A 12,500-nucleotide genomic window follows, 5' to 3' on the forward strand; every position below is an offset into this window, starting at 1 on the left:
GAAGGGCCGGGTAGGGCCCCGGGCCTTAACCTCAAAAGTTGAGGTTTCGGAAGGAATTTGGTCATGCGGTTTGAGAGTTAAGTCCGTCCATATGAAATATGAATGCTCGCCAAGTTTGGTGTCAATCGGACATTGGACGGACAATGCACGACACCGTATGACACCTCACGAAAATCATGTCTACTCCTGGTAGAATGAAAATGGCTCAAAATGTACTATAGGGGGTACCATGGTGTTAGCTCTCCACCACCCCTGGGCCCTGTGGCCTAAGTGAGCTACCCTGTGGCACATACGTGTGTCACAGTGTGGGCGAGCGTGCCGAGACGAGTGTCTCGGGCGACTTCCTTTGAAATGGGTTTTTAAAGGACAGTACCGGACGGCACGGGTGTGCCGGTATTGCGCCCTAGCCCGCGTGTTAGAGGTTGCTACATACACCCGCTATCCGGTACGGTATCCGTAAATGACTCGGCATGGGCACGGGAGGGCCTATGCCTCGATAGAACCCGGATGGATGGATGTTCGGGAAGCCCCGGTGAGATGAACGACACGCGGGCCCATTCTCGATGGCACGACCGAACGAGTTATGATGGACGACGACATCCCGAGACTCGGGATGGCGTCAAGACATATGGACCCCGTCAATGGGGATCGAGATGGCAAGATGAGATGCGACGTTGTATTGAGAGACCTTGGCCCGAGTAGAGGCAAGGTCGAGCCGAATGAGTTGGCCTAGCGTAGAGGCAAGTCGGATGTGTCGCAGACGATTGAACATACACGCGCAGGCGGCGTGTGTGGTTGAACAAGCTTGGATTCCGCACAAGCGATGTTCGATTGGCGAAGGCAAACCTCGCCTAAGGTCCGACGAAGCCACAAAGCCGGGGCGAAAAATATATATGGGGCTTAATCCCCCTTAAGGCTGGTCGTGAGCGTGTATCGGTCACGACGCCGCACGGTCAAGAATGTAGGACCGTGACAATTGGTATCAGAGCCACACTTTGTGCGTCTAGTCGGGCAAGACAGTCAAGAGAAATGAACCCAAGAGTTGATCGAAGACCTTGCAAGTGTGTCAAGAGTGCCGAAGTGGGCAGGACAGTTGCCGGTCAGAATTATAATCAGTTGGGGGTTGAAGCCAAGACTATCCGAAATTCATTAGTGTCGTGTGTCGACACCTCAATATGGGTAGATCTACCCGTCAAACAAGACCAAGCTCACCTGACAAGAGCTTGCTATTCCGAAGTAAGACAAGACAGCTGACACAGAAAGCACCATGACGGTGCCTTCCAAAGAACCATTCACATTAGAGGAATAGTGTCGGTGGTTGCAAGCAGAGAAGCCGAGAGTCAAGAAAAGACAAGCGTCGGCCGAGTGCAAAAGCCGTATACAATGTAAGTCCTTATGGGGGGACGACCTTGCTGCAAAGAGACAGCTAAGTTCGAGCGGGGGAGAGCAACATCAATAAGTCTCTCACCCCGTAAAGGTGCTCGGACATACGAGCATACGTGTATTCCTTGAGTCACCACCTTGTGCCTAGGGTGGATGACTCCACCAACCGATGTCAAAACCAGTATCTGCTCGAGAAGTGAGCAACAAGCTGGAAGTTCACGCACAACAGTAGTCACACGATGTGACAAAATACAAAGAGTTGGCCGAAAGTTAGCGCCAACAACTGAAGAGATTGTCAAAGAGTTGACTTTGCTCAATAGGAGAAGTGGTCGCAACCAAAGAGCGTTGCGACCGGGCTTGCGAGCCCCACCCCAAGGGGTGAATTAATTCACAGGAGAAGTAGTCGCGACCAAAGAGTGTTGCGGCTGGGCTTGCGAGCCCCACCCTGAGGGGTGCACTAAGTTCAAAGTTGAAGTGGTCGCGACCAAAGAGTGTCGCGGTTGGGCTTGCGAGCCCCACCCCGAGGGGTGCACTAGTTTATGTGATCCACAGAGGATACACACACTGGGGCCAAGTTGGCCAAAATAGGGCAAAAGTGCCCTTTGAAGTCCACACTTGTCTGGTGAGTGTCTGCAAAGAGAGTCAGCCTCACCCACAACTATGGCAAATGCTGAAGAGTCACGTCTACGTTGCGAGTCTCGGTGGCCGAGTCCAAGATGGGCGAACAACAGAAATAGGTCCGAATGGGGATAGCCGTAGATAAAGGAACAAGCCTAAGTGAGGACAAGTTCACCCAACAACTGACCAAGTCAAGAGTCAGAACGTGGTGCCACCTGACGAAAGAGAAGTCAGAAGCATCCACTCGAACTTGTCCCAAGTTGGCATAAGACGTCAGCAGGGAGAGCATTATGACAAAAGATCGTCATCGGGACGATGCCGAGATTGAGTGGGGGAGAATTTCACAATAGGTGGGGCGAACACGCCCGAGAAAGTCATCGAGGACGATGACTAGATTAAGTAGGGGAGAATGTCACAATCTGCAATATGATTGTGACCCGTGTAAGTCATCGAGGACGATGACTAAGTTAAGTGGGGGAGAATGTCACAACCTTACTATGAAGAGAGTAGGTTGTGACCCTCACGCCATGACAAGCAAAGGGGTGTCCCTCAAGAGACGCCCATCCGGCCATATGCGGGCCAACGTAGAAGAATGCCATGATGCGATCGAGGAGGACGATGCATCATCCAACACACCACCACGCAAAGTGGGTATTGAAGACATGTTGAGACACAAGCATAACAGAGACATCAGCATAGACATGAAGGACAAGATAGGCTTGTCGAAGGGCCGGGTAGGGCCCCGGGCCTTAACCTCAAAAGTTGAGGTTTCGGAAGGAATTTGGTCATGCGGTTTGAGAGTTAAGTCCGTCCATATGAAATATGAATGCTCGCCAAGTTTGGTGTCAATCGGACATTGGACGGACAATGCACGACACCGTATGACACCTCACGAAAATCATGTCTACTCCTGGTAGAATGAAAATGGCTCAAAATGTACTATAGGGGGTACCATGGTGTTAGCTCTCCACCACCCCTGGGCCCTGTGGCCTAAGTGAGCTACCCTGTGGCACATACGTGTGTCACAGTGTGGGCGAGCGTGCCGAGACGAGTGTCTCGGGCGACTTCCTTTGAAATGGGTTTTTAAAGGACAGTACCGGACGGCACGGGTGTGCCGGTATTGCGCCCTAGCCCGCGTGTTAGAGGTTGCTACATACACCCGCTATCCGGTACGGTATCCGTAAATGACTCGGCATGGGCACGGGAGGGCCTATGCCTCGATAGAACCCGGATGGATGGATGTTCGGGAAGCCCCGGTGAGATGAACGACACGCGGGCCCATTCTCGATGGCACGACCGAACGAGTTATGATGGACGACGACATCCCGAGACTCGGGATGGCGTCAAGACATATGGACCCCGTCAATGGGGATCGAGATGGCAAGATGAGATGCGACGTTGTATTGAGAGACCTTGGCCCGAGTAGAGGCAAGGTCGAGCCGAATGAGTTGGCCTAGCGTAGAGGCAAGTCGGATGTGTCGCAGACGATTGAACATACACGCGCAGGCGGCGTGTGTGGTTGAACAAGCTTGGATTCCGCACAAGCGATGTTCGATTGGCGAAGGCAAACCTCGCCTAAGGTCCGACGAAGCCACAAAGCCGGGGCGAAAAATATATATGGGGCTTAATCCCCCTTAAGGCTGGTCGTGAGCGTGTATCGGTCACGACGCCGCACGGTCAAGAATGTAGGACCGTGACACTAGCCACAAAACCCTGAGAGGTTAACCTCTATGAAAAATCAAGACACCCAAAACCCTTGGAGGTTAACCAGCACACCTCCCGCGCCCTCCCCCCGCACACGCCCCCCCACCTCCCCCCGCACACCACCCGTGCGCGCGCTCCCCCCGCGCGCGCGCCCCCCGCACACCAACCGCGTGTGCTCGCCCCCGACCGCGCTCCCGCACACCTCCCGCGCGCGCGCTCGACCGCGCCCGTCTCCCCCCGAACGCCCACCGCGCGCACGCCCCCGACCGCGCCCCCGCACACCCCCGCTCGCGCGCGCTCCCCCCGCACGCCCACGTCGCGCACGCCCCCGACCGTGCCCCCCGCACGCCCACGTCGCGCACACCCCCGCACCCGCGCCCCCACCCCCCTCGCGCAGCACACGCCAAGCCCCATCCTATGCTATGTGCGATACATGCCCTACCAACACCTCATGCACCCTTACACACTCATAATGTCCACCAACACCCTCCAACGCAAACATACCTACAATCATATCAAAAGTGTTGGATGTTACCTCCATAAAAAATCATCACACCCAACAACAATTCATCACACCTAACATCCGTGGAAAGTAAGAACATGTATAAGCCTTGGACTATAAAAACATCATCAATGAAATGAACTAAGAAAAGAGTGATGAATTATTTTTTTCTTTTGGTTATCTAAAACAATGAAATGAAGAGTTTTGATACAAGAGTAGGTACATTAGACCAAGACGCCCACCATGACCTTGTTTTTACACCCATCACCCATTTAATTGTCAAAATACGTGTGTAGTGGTTGTTTTATTATTATTTTTTTTTTCTGGGAGCTAAGCAACTTGAAAGAATTATGCCCGCAAAATTTCAGATTTTTTCGACAACTATAACTATTTTTTCTAATTTCTTATTATTTAATATTTAAAAATTCATTAAAAAAAATTGGTTGGTTGAAAAATTATGAAACTTGATTTTTAAACTCTTTAGAATGTCCCATTAATGAATCAATCCAGCTCACGGAAAAAAAACAATATAAAACTTGAGATATTTGACTGTATGACCGTTCGGAAAAATCGTATCTAGGCCTGGCAGACCAAAAATGCCTCAAAATGTACTATATAGGGGGGTGACTAGTCTGCATGGGCTGGGCACGGGGGTACCCCTATATCTTCCGCCACCCCCACGCCCCAAGCACTATGTGCCGCACATGGGCATATGCTTGGGGCACGGGGGTGGTGGTCGGAGGTCGAGGCCGATTGATGGTGGCGGAATGCCCACGGTGAGGTGGTGTCGGAATGGTCCTGCGTGCTCGCCCGCCCTGCCCCACCTGCGTGTTCCCGCGTGCGCGCGCCCCCCGCCCCGCCTCGCCCGCGTGCTCCCGCCTGCGCGCGCCCAGCCCCGCCCCGTCCACGTTGTCCCGCGCGCGCGCGCCTCGCCCAGCCCCGCCCGCATGCTCCCGCGCGCGCGCCCCGCCCAGCCCCGCCCGCGTGCTCCCGCGCGCGCGCCCCGCCCAGCCCCGCCCGCGTGCTCCCGCGCGCGCGCCCCGCCCAGCCCCGCCCGCGTGCTCCCGCGCGCGCGCCCCGCCCAGCCCCGCCCGCGTGCTCCCGCGCGCGCGCCCCGCCCATCCCCGCCCCGCCCGCCTTCTCTCGCGCGCGCGCCCCGCCCAGCCCCGCCCCGCCCGCCTTCTCTCGCGCGCGCGCGCCCCGCCCTGCCCCGTGTCACGGTCATGCCTGTCCAGGGCCTGTTGCCCAGGGCCGCATGCCCATGACAAGCCAAACCCTTGTCATGTCTTTTCATTCTAGTGTTTTTCCCTTTGTAATTCTAGAGCGTATGACACCTCAAGAAAATCATGTCTAGGCCTGACAGAACTAAAATGGCCCAGAATGTACTATAGGGGGATATGACTAGTCGTCAACTTCTCCCTACCCAAGGTTATATATGCTAAGCCGTTGTTATCTTTCTCTTGCTTGCTTATATAACGTCTCTTTCTAAAATCTCTCTTTCAAAAATCTCTCTCTCTCCTCGTTTTCTAAAACCTTCTTTTAAAACCGAGGCTAGAGGCTCGACCGTACGTCGCTTGGCCGTAGGCGACGCAAGAACAAATTGGCTTAACTCACTTGTCGCTGGAAAGTGAGTGCCGCACAATCGCTAGTCCGCTGCCTTCGAAAGTGCGATTGTGTCAAGTGGTATCAGAGCTTTGTTAGCTCCGTAACGTCATATAGACCGAAATCATGTCGACGACAAAGTCGACACCCAAAGCACAAGCCGATCGGCTTACGCTAATAGAGGAGGAAATGCTGTTCCTCAAAGAAGTCCCTGACACCCTCCGTTTCCTGGAAACACGGGTGACCGAACTGAGTGAGAAAGTCGTCCAAGTCGACGCAATGGGCAACCGCCTAGACGGGTTGCCAATCGCAGAACTGTTGTTTCGAGTGACCTCGCTCGAAGAAAGAGTTGCTCCTACGAGCAGCCCAAAACCGTCTGATAGTCCGGATAGCTCTGTCGCACACAAAGAGGTACGTGGCGAATTGTTCGACGTACTACAAAACACAATGATGAGTTTGTTCAATGGATTGGCTGATGAATTCAGATCAACAGTCGACGACCTCCAAGAAAGGATGTCCGCCATGAGCACTCGAATTGAAGTTACCATGAAAGCCGTGGAAGGTGTCACGGCTGGACAAACTAATGCAGGATCCAACAAACTAAGGTTCCCAGACCCTAGAGCCTTCAAAGGGAATCGGGACGCCAAAGAGTTGGAGAACTTCATCTTTGACGTCGAACAGTACTTCAAAGCCACAACGGCTTGTACCGACGACAAGAAGGTGACTGTAGCTGCGATGTATCTCGTAGACGACGCCAAACTGTGGTGGCGTACGAAGGTGCAAGACATCGAGGATGGATTGTGCACCATTGACTCATGGGAGGACCTCAAGAGAGAGTTGAGGGAACAATTCCTCCCCGAAAACGCAGGACACATAGCAATGGAGAAAATAGTAGCCCTAAAACACACTGGAAACATACGGGACTACGTCAGACAATTCTCAACCCTGATGCTGGATATCAGGGGTACAGCAGAGAAGGACAAGGTGTTCTTCTTTATAAATGGTCTACAACCGTGGGCCAAAACAAAGATACATGAGAACAGGGTCCAAACCCTAGCTGCCGCAATGGCCTGCGCCGAGAGACTCGTGGACTGTGGGAACGAAGCAGGATCCCAAAGAAGAGCGACACCAGCCCCAAACAATGGGGGCAAACCATACCGACCACCAGGCCATCGAAATGGAAGCCCCAACAGATCGAATGGATGGACGGATAGACCTCCTCAGAACAATCAAGCGGGGACATCTCGAGGGCCTTACCACCAAAAGAACCACCCGACGACGCCTTTGCAATGCATGCTATGTAAAGGCCCCCACAAGGTATCCTACTGTCCTCATCGGGCCTCTCTCACTGCACTCCAAGTGTCCATTCAAGAGAGCAATGAGGCAAGGGTCGAGACTTTGCTAGACAAGAAAGAAGATCACGACAACCCCCGAATGGGCGCACTCAAATTCTTGTCAGCCCTCCAACGGAAAGTCGAACCGAAGGAGATAATAGAGAAAGGGCTTATGTTCGTAGATGCCACCATAAACTCTCGACTGAGCAAGAGCACTCTGATAGACTCTGGAGCAACCCACAACTTCATTGCTGATCAAGAAGCCAGAAGATTGGGACTCACCATAGGAAAAGACCCGGGGAAAATGAAAGCTGTCAACTCCGAGGCCTTGCCTATTGTGGGAGTTTCCAAAGGAGTCCCCTTCAAAATAGGGGATTGGACTGGAGAGCTAGACCTTGTCGTGGTTCGCATGGACGACTTTGATGTGGTACTTGGGATGGAGTTCCTCCTAGAACACAAAGTCATCCCAATGCCATTGGCAAAATGCTTGGTGATCACCGACCGTAACCCCACAGTAATACCTGCAAGCATCAAGCAACCAGGTAATCTTCGGATGATCTCGGCCATACAGCTGAAAAGGGGACTCGCACGAGAGGAACCTACCTTCATGGCCATACCACTGATAGAAGAGGCAACCACCGAAGAGACTGTCCCAGAGGAAATCAAGGATGTATTAGACAGCTATACCGACATAATGCCAGAGAGTCTACCACAAACACTACCACCTCGTCGAGGCATTGACCACGAAATCGAACTCCTCCCCGGGGTTAAGCCGCCCGCAAAGAATGCATACCGGATGGCTCCACCCGAGCTAGCCGAATTGAGGAAACAACTAGACGAGTTGCTGAAGGCGGGATTCATTCGCCCGGCAAAGGCCCCTTATGGAGCCCCCGTACTATTCCAGAAGAAGAAGGATGGGACGTTGCGTCTGTGCATAGACTACAGAGCCTTAAACAAGGTGACAGTACGCAACAAATATCCTCTGCCGATAATATCTGATTTGTTCGACCAACTTCACGGGGCCAAGTACTTCACGAAATTGGACTTACGATCGGGATATTATCAAGTACGTATTGCCGAAGGGGACGAACCCAAGACGACGTGCGTAACAAGATATGGGGCCTTCGAATTCCTAGTAATGCCCTTTGGCTTGACAAACGCCCCAGCTACGTTCTGCACGTTGATGAACCAGGTTTTCTACGAATACCTGGATCAGTTCGTCATAGTATACCTCGATGACATTGTTGTTTACAGCACAACCCTCGAGGAACACAAAGTGCACTTGAAGTTAGTGTTTGACAAGCTCCGGCAGAACCAGCTGTATGTGAAGAAGGAGAAATGTGCATTCGCACAAACATGCATCCACTTCCTTGGACATGTCGTCAGATGTGGACAAATCAGTATGGATAGCGACAAGATAAAAGCTATCCAAGAATGGAAGGTTCCTACTTCCGTATCTGAGTTGAGGTCCTTCTTAGGACTAGCCAACTACTATAGGCGGTTCGTCGAAGGGTTTTCACGACGAGCCGCCCCATTGACAGAGCTGTTGAAGAAAGACCACCATTGGTCGTGGTCGAAGGATTGTCAAATGGCCTTTGAAAATCTGAAAACAACCATGACGAGGGGTCCTGTCCTCGGGTTGGTTGACGTCACAAAGCCATTTGAAGTGGAAACCGATGCTTCCGACTTTGCTCTCGGTGGGGTCCTTATTCAAGAAGGTCACCCCATCGCTTACGAAAGTCGAAAGCTCAACGATGCCGAACGAAGATACACTGTCTCCGAGAAAGAAATGCTGGCTGTAGTCCATTGCCTTCGAGTCTGGAGACAGTACCTCTTAGGATCGCAGTTCGTAGTGAAGACGGATAACAGCGCCACTTGCCACTTCTTTGATCAACCAAAATTAACAGCAAAACAAGCCCGGTGGCAGGAGTCGTTGGCTGAATTCGACTTCAAGTTTGAACACAAAGCGGGAAAGAGTAATCAAGCAGCCGACGCGCTGAGTCGGAAGGGCGAACATGCGGCCCTGTGCATGTTAGCCCATATTCATTCAAGTAAGATCGACGGATCGATGCGCGACATCATCAAGGAACATTTACACAAAGACCCATCGGCCAAAGCCGTTGTCGAACTAGCTAAGGCTGGAAAGACACGGCAGTTTTGGGTTGAGGGGGACCTCCTAATAACCAAAGGAAACAGATTGTACGTCCCAAGAACGGGGGAACTGAGGAAGAAGCTCATTCAAGAATGTCACGACACCTTATGGGCCGGACACCCGGGATGGCAAAGAACATACGCCCTAATAAAGAAGGGGTACTTCTGGCCAAACATGCGAGACGACATCATGCAATACACCAAGACGTGCCTCATCTGCCAACAGGATAAGGTCGAGAAAGCCAAAGTCTCTGGACTCTTGGAACCTCTACCTGTGCCAACAAGACCCTGGGAAAGTGTATCTCTGGACTTCATAACACACCTCCCAAAAGTCGGGGAATATGACGCCATCTTGGTTATTGTGGACCGGTTCTCAAAATATGCGACGTTCATCCCCACTCCCAAACTATGTTCGGCGGAACTCACAGCCCAACTGTTTTTCAAACACGTTGTAAAGTTATGGGGCATTCCGTCGAGCATCATCAGTGACAGGGATGGCAGATTCATTGGGACATTCTGGACTGAGTTATTCGCTTTCTTGGGAACAACCTTGAACATCTCCTCGAGTTATCACCCTCAAACCGATGGACAGACAGAACGGTTCAACTGCTTGCTCGAAGAATACTTACGTCACTTCGTCGACGCTCGCCAAAAGAACTGGATACAATTGTTAGATGTCGCCCAATTTTGCTTCAATTGTCAAACAAGCTCGTCTACAGGGAAGAGTCCCTTTGAAATTGTAAGTGGACGACAACCGGCCTTACCCCATATTATTGATCATCCTTATGCAGGAAAAAACCCTCAAGCTCACAACTTTACAAGAGAATGGAAGCAGACGACAGATATAGCCCGAGCATATTTAGAGAAGGCTTCCAAGCATATGAAGAAATGGGCGGACAAGAAGCGTCGCCCCCTTCATTTCCGTGCAGGAGATCAAGTCCTTATCAAGCTGAGACCAGAACAGATCAGGTTTCGTAGCCGAAAGGACCAGAGATTAGTTCGTAAATACGAAGGCCCGGTTGAAGTCCTTAAAAAGATTGGGGCTACCTCCTACCGAGTTGCACTCCCCGCATGGATGAAAATTCACCCCGTCATTCATGTGAGCAACTTGAAGCCCTATCACCCTGATCCAGACGACGACCATCGAAATACAACCACAAGACCGAGCATCGATCTGAAACAAAAAGAAACAAAGGAAGTGGAAGAGATCCTAGCCGACAGGGTTAGGAAGATAGGAAGACCTGTACGGACGATTCGTGAATTCCTTGTCAAATGGAAGAATCTCCCTACAGAGGAAACAAGCTGGGAACGCGCCGAAGATCTGAACTCCGCCGCCACCCACATCGCAAGGTATGAAAGTAGTCGGTTGACGGGGACGTCAACCAATTAGGTGGGGGAGGATGTCACGGTCATGCCTGTCCAGGGCCTGTTGCCCAGGGCCGCATGCCCATGACAAGCCAAACCCTTGTCATGTCTTTTCATTCTAGTGTTTTTCCCTTTGTAATTCTAGAGCGTATGACACCTCAAGAAAATCATGTCTAGGCCTGACAGAACTAAAATGGCCCAGAATGTACTATAGGGGGATATGACTAGTCGTCAACTTCTCCCTACCCAAGGTTATATATGCTAAGCCGTTGTTATCTTTCTCTTGCTTGCTTATATAACGTCTCTTTCTAAAATCTCTCTTTCAAAAATCTCTCTCTCTCCTCGTTTTCTAAAACCTTCTTTTAAAACCGAGGCTAGAGGCTCGACCGTACGTCGCTTGGCCGTAGGCGACGCAAGAACAAATTGGCTTAACTCACTTGTCGCTGGAAAGTGAGTGCCGCACAATCGCTAGTCCGCTGCCTTCGAAAGTGCGATTGTGTCACCCCGCCCACGCCCCATCCATCACCCATTAATTGTGAAATTACATGTGGAGTTGTTGTTTTTTTGTAATTTTTTTTCTGGGAGCTAAGCAACATGAAAGAATGATTCCCACAAAATTTCAGATTTTTTTGACGGCTCTAGCTATTTTTTCTAATTTCTTATTATTTAATATTTAAAAATTCATTAAAAAAAATTGGTTGGTTGAAAAATTATGAAACTTGATTTCTAGATCCATTACAATGTCCCATTCATGAATCAATCGAGTTCATGGAAAAAAACAATCTAAAACTTGAGATATTTGACCGTATGATGGCTCAGAAAAATCGTATCTAGGCCTGGCAGACCAAAAATGCCTCAAAATGTACTATATAGGGGGGTGACTAGTCTGCATGGGCTGGGCACGGGGGTACCCCTATATCTTCCGCCACCCCCACGCCCCAAGCACTATGCGCCGCACATGGGCATATGCTTGGGGCGTGGGGGTGGTGGTCGGCGGATGAGGGCGGTTGACGGCGGCGATGCGGTGGCGAAACTTGCACGGTGAGGCAGTGTCGGGTGCCTTTGGGCGTGCGACATGAGCCTTGTTGAGAATGAAATGTTGCGATGTTGCCTTCTAACTTGGGCTGGCTTGAGGATGGTTGATGGTTGGCACGATGATGAAACATGCAATGTGGGGTGGAGCCGGGTGCCTTCGGGCGTGCGACATGAACCTCGTTGAGTGTGTGACGTTGTGGTGATGCCTGCCAGCCTTGGGCCAGCCCTATGTTTTGAAGGCCGGTGGTGCCAGAACATGTTCGGCTGGTTGGAATCGGGTGCCTCTGGGCGTGCGACACGAGCCTCATTGAGCACGGAATGTTGCGATGTTGCCTTCTAATTGGGAATCTCTGGTGTGAGGAACTGTGGATGGTTGCTAGTATGACGATGAAACATGCAAGGTGGGGTGGAGCCGGGTGCCTTCGGGCGTGCGGCATGAACCTCGTTGAGTGTGGGACGTTGTTGTGGTGTATGCCTCCCTTTCTTGGGCCAGCCCTATGTTTTGAAGGCTGCGTGGTAGCAGAACATGCACGGTGGGGCGGTGTCAAATGCCTTTGGGCGTGCGACATGAGACCTGTTGAGAACGGAATGTTTCCTTCCAACTTGGGCTGGTTTGAGGATGGTTGATGGCTGGTACGATGATGAAACATGCAAGGTGGGGTGGAACTGGGTGCCTTCGGGTGTCCGGGATGAACCTCGTTGAGTGTGTGACGTTGTGGTGATGCCTCTGGCCCATCCTTGGGCCAGCCCTATGTTTTGAAGGTGGCGTGTTGGCAGAACATGCACGGTGGGGCGGTGTCAAGTGC

This window comes from Cucurbita pepo, unplaced genomic scaffold (genome assembly GCF_057944985.1).
Source record: "Cucurbita pepo subsp. pepo isolate OVF unplaced genomic scaffold, ASM5794498v1 scafford_93, whole genome shotgun sequence".
In the NCBI taxonomy this organism is placed as follows: domain Eukaryota; kingdom Viridiplantae; phylum Streptophyta; class Magnoliopsida; order Cucurbitales; family Cucurbitaceae; genus Cucurbita; species Cucurbita pepo.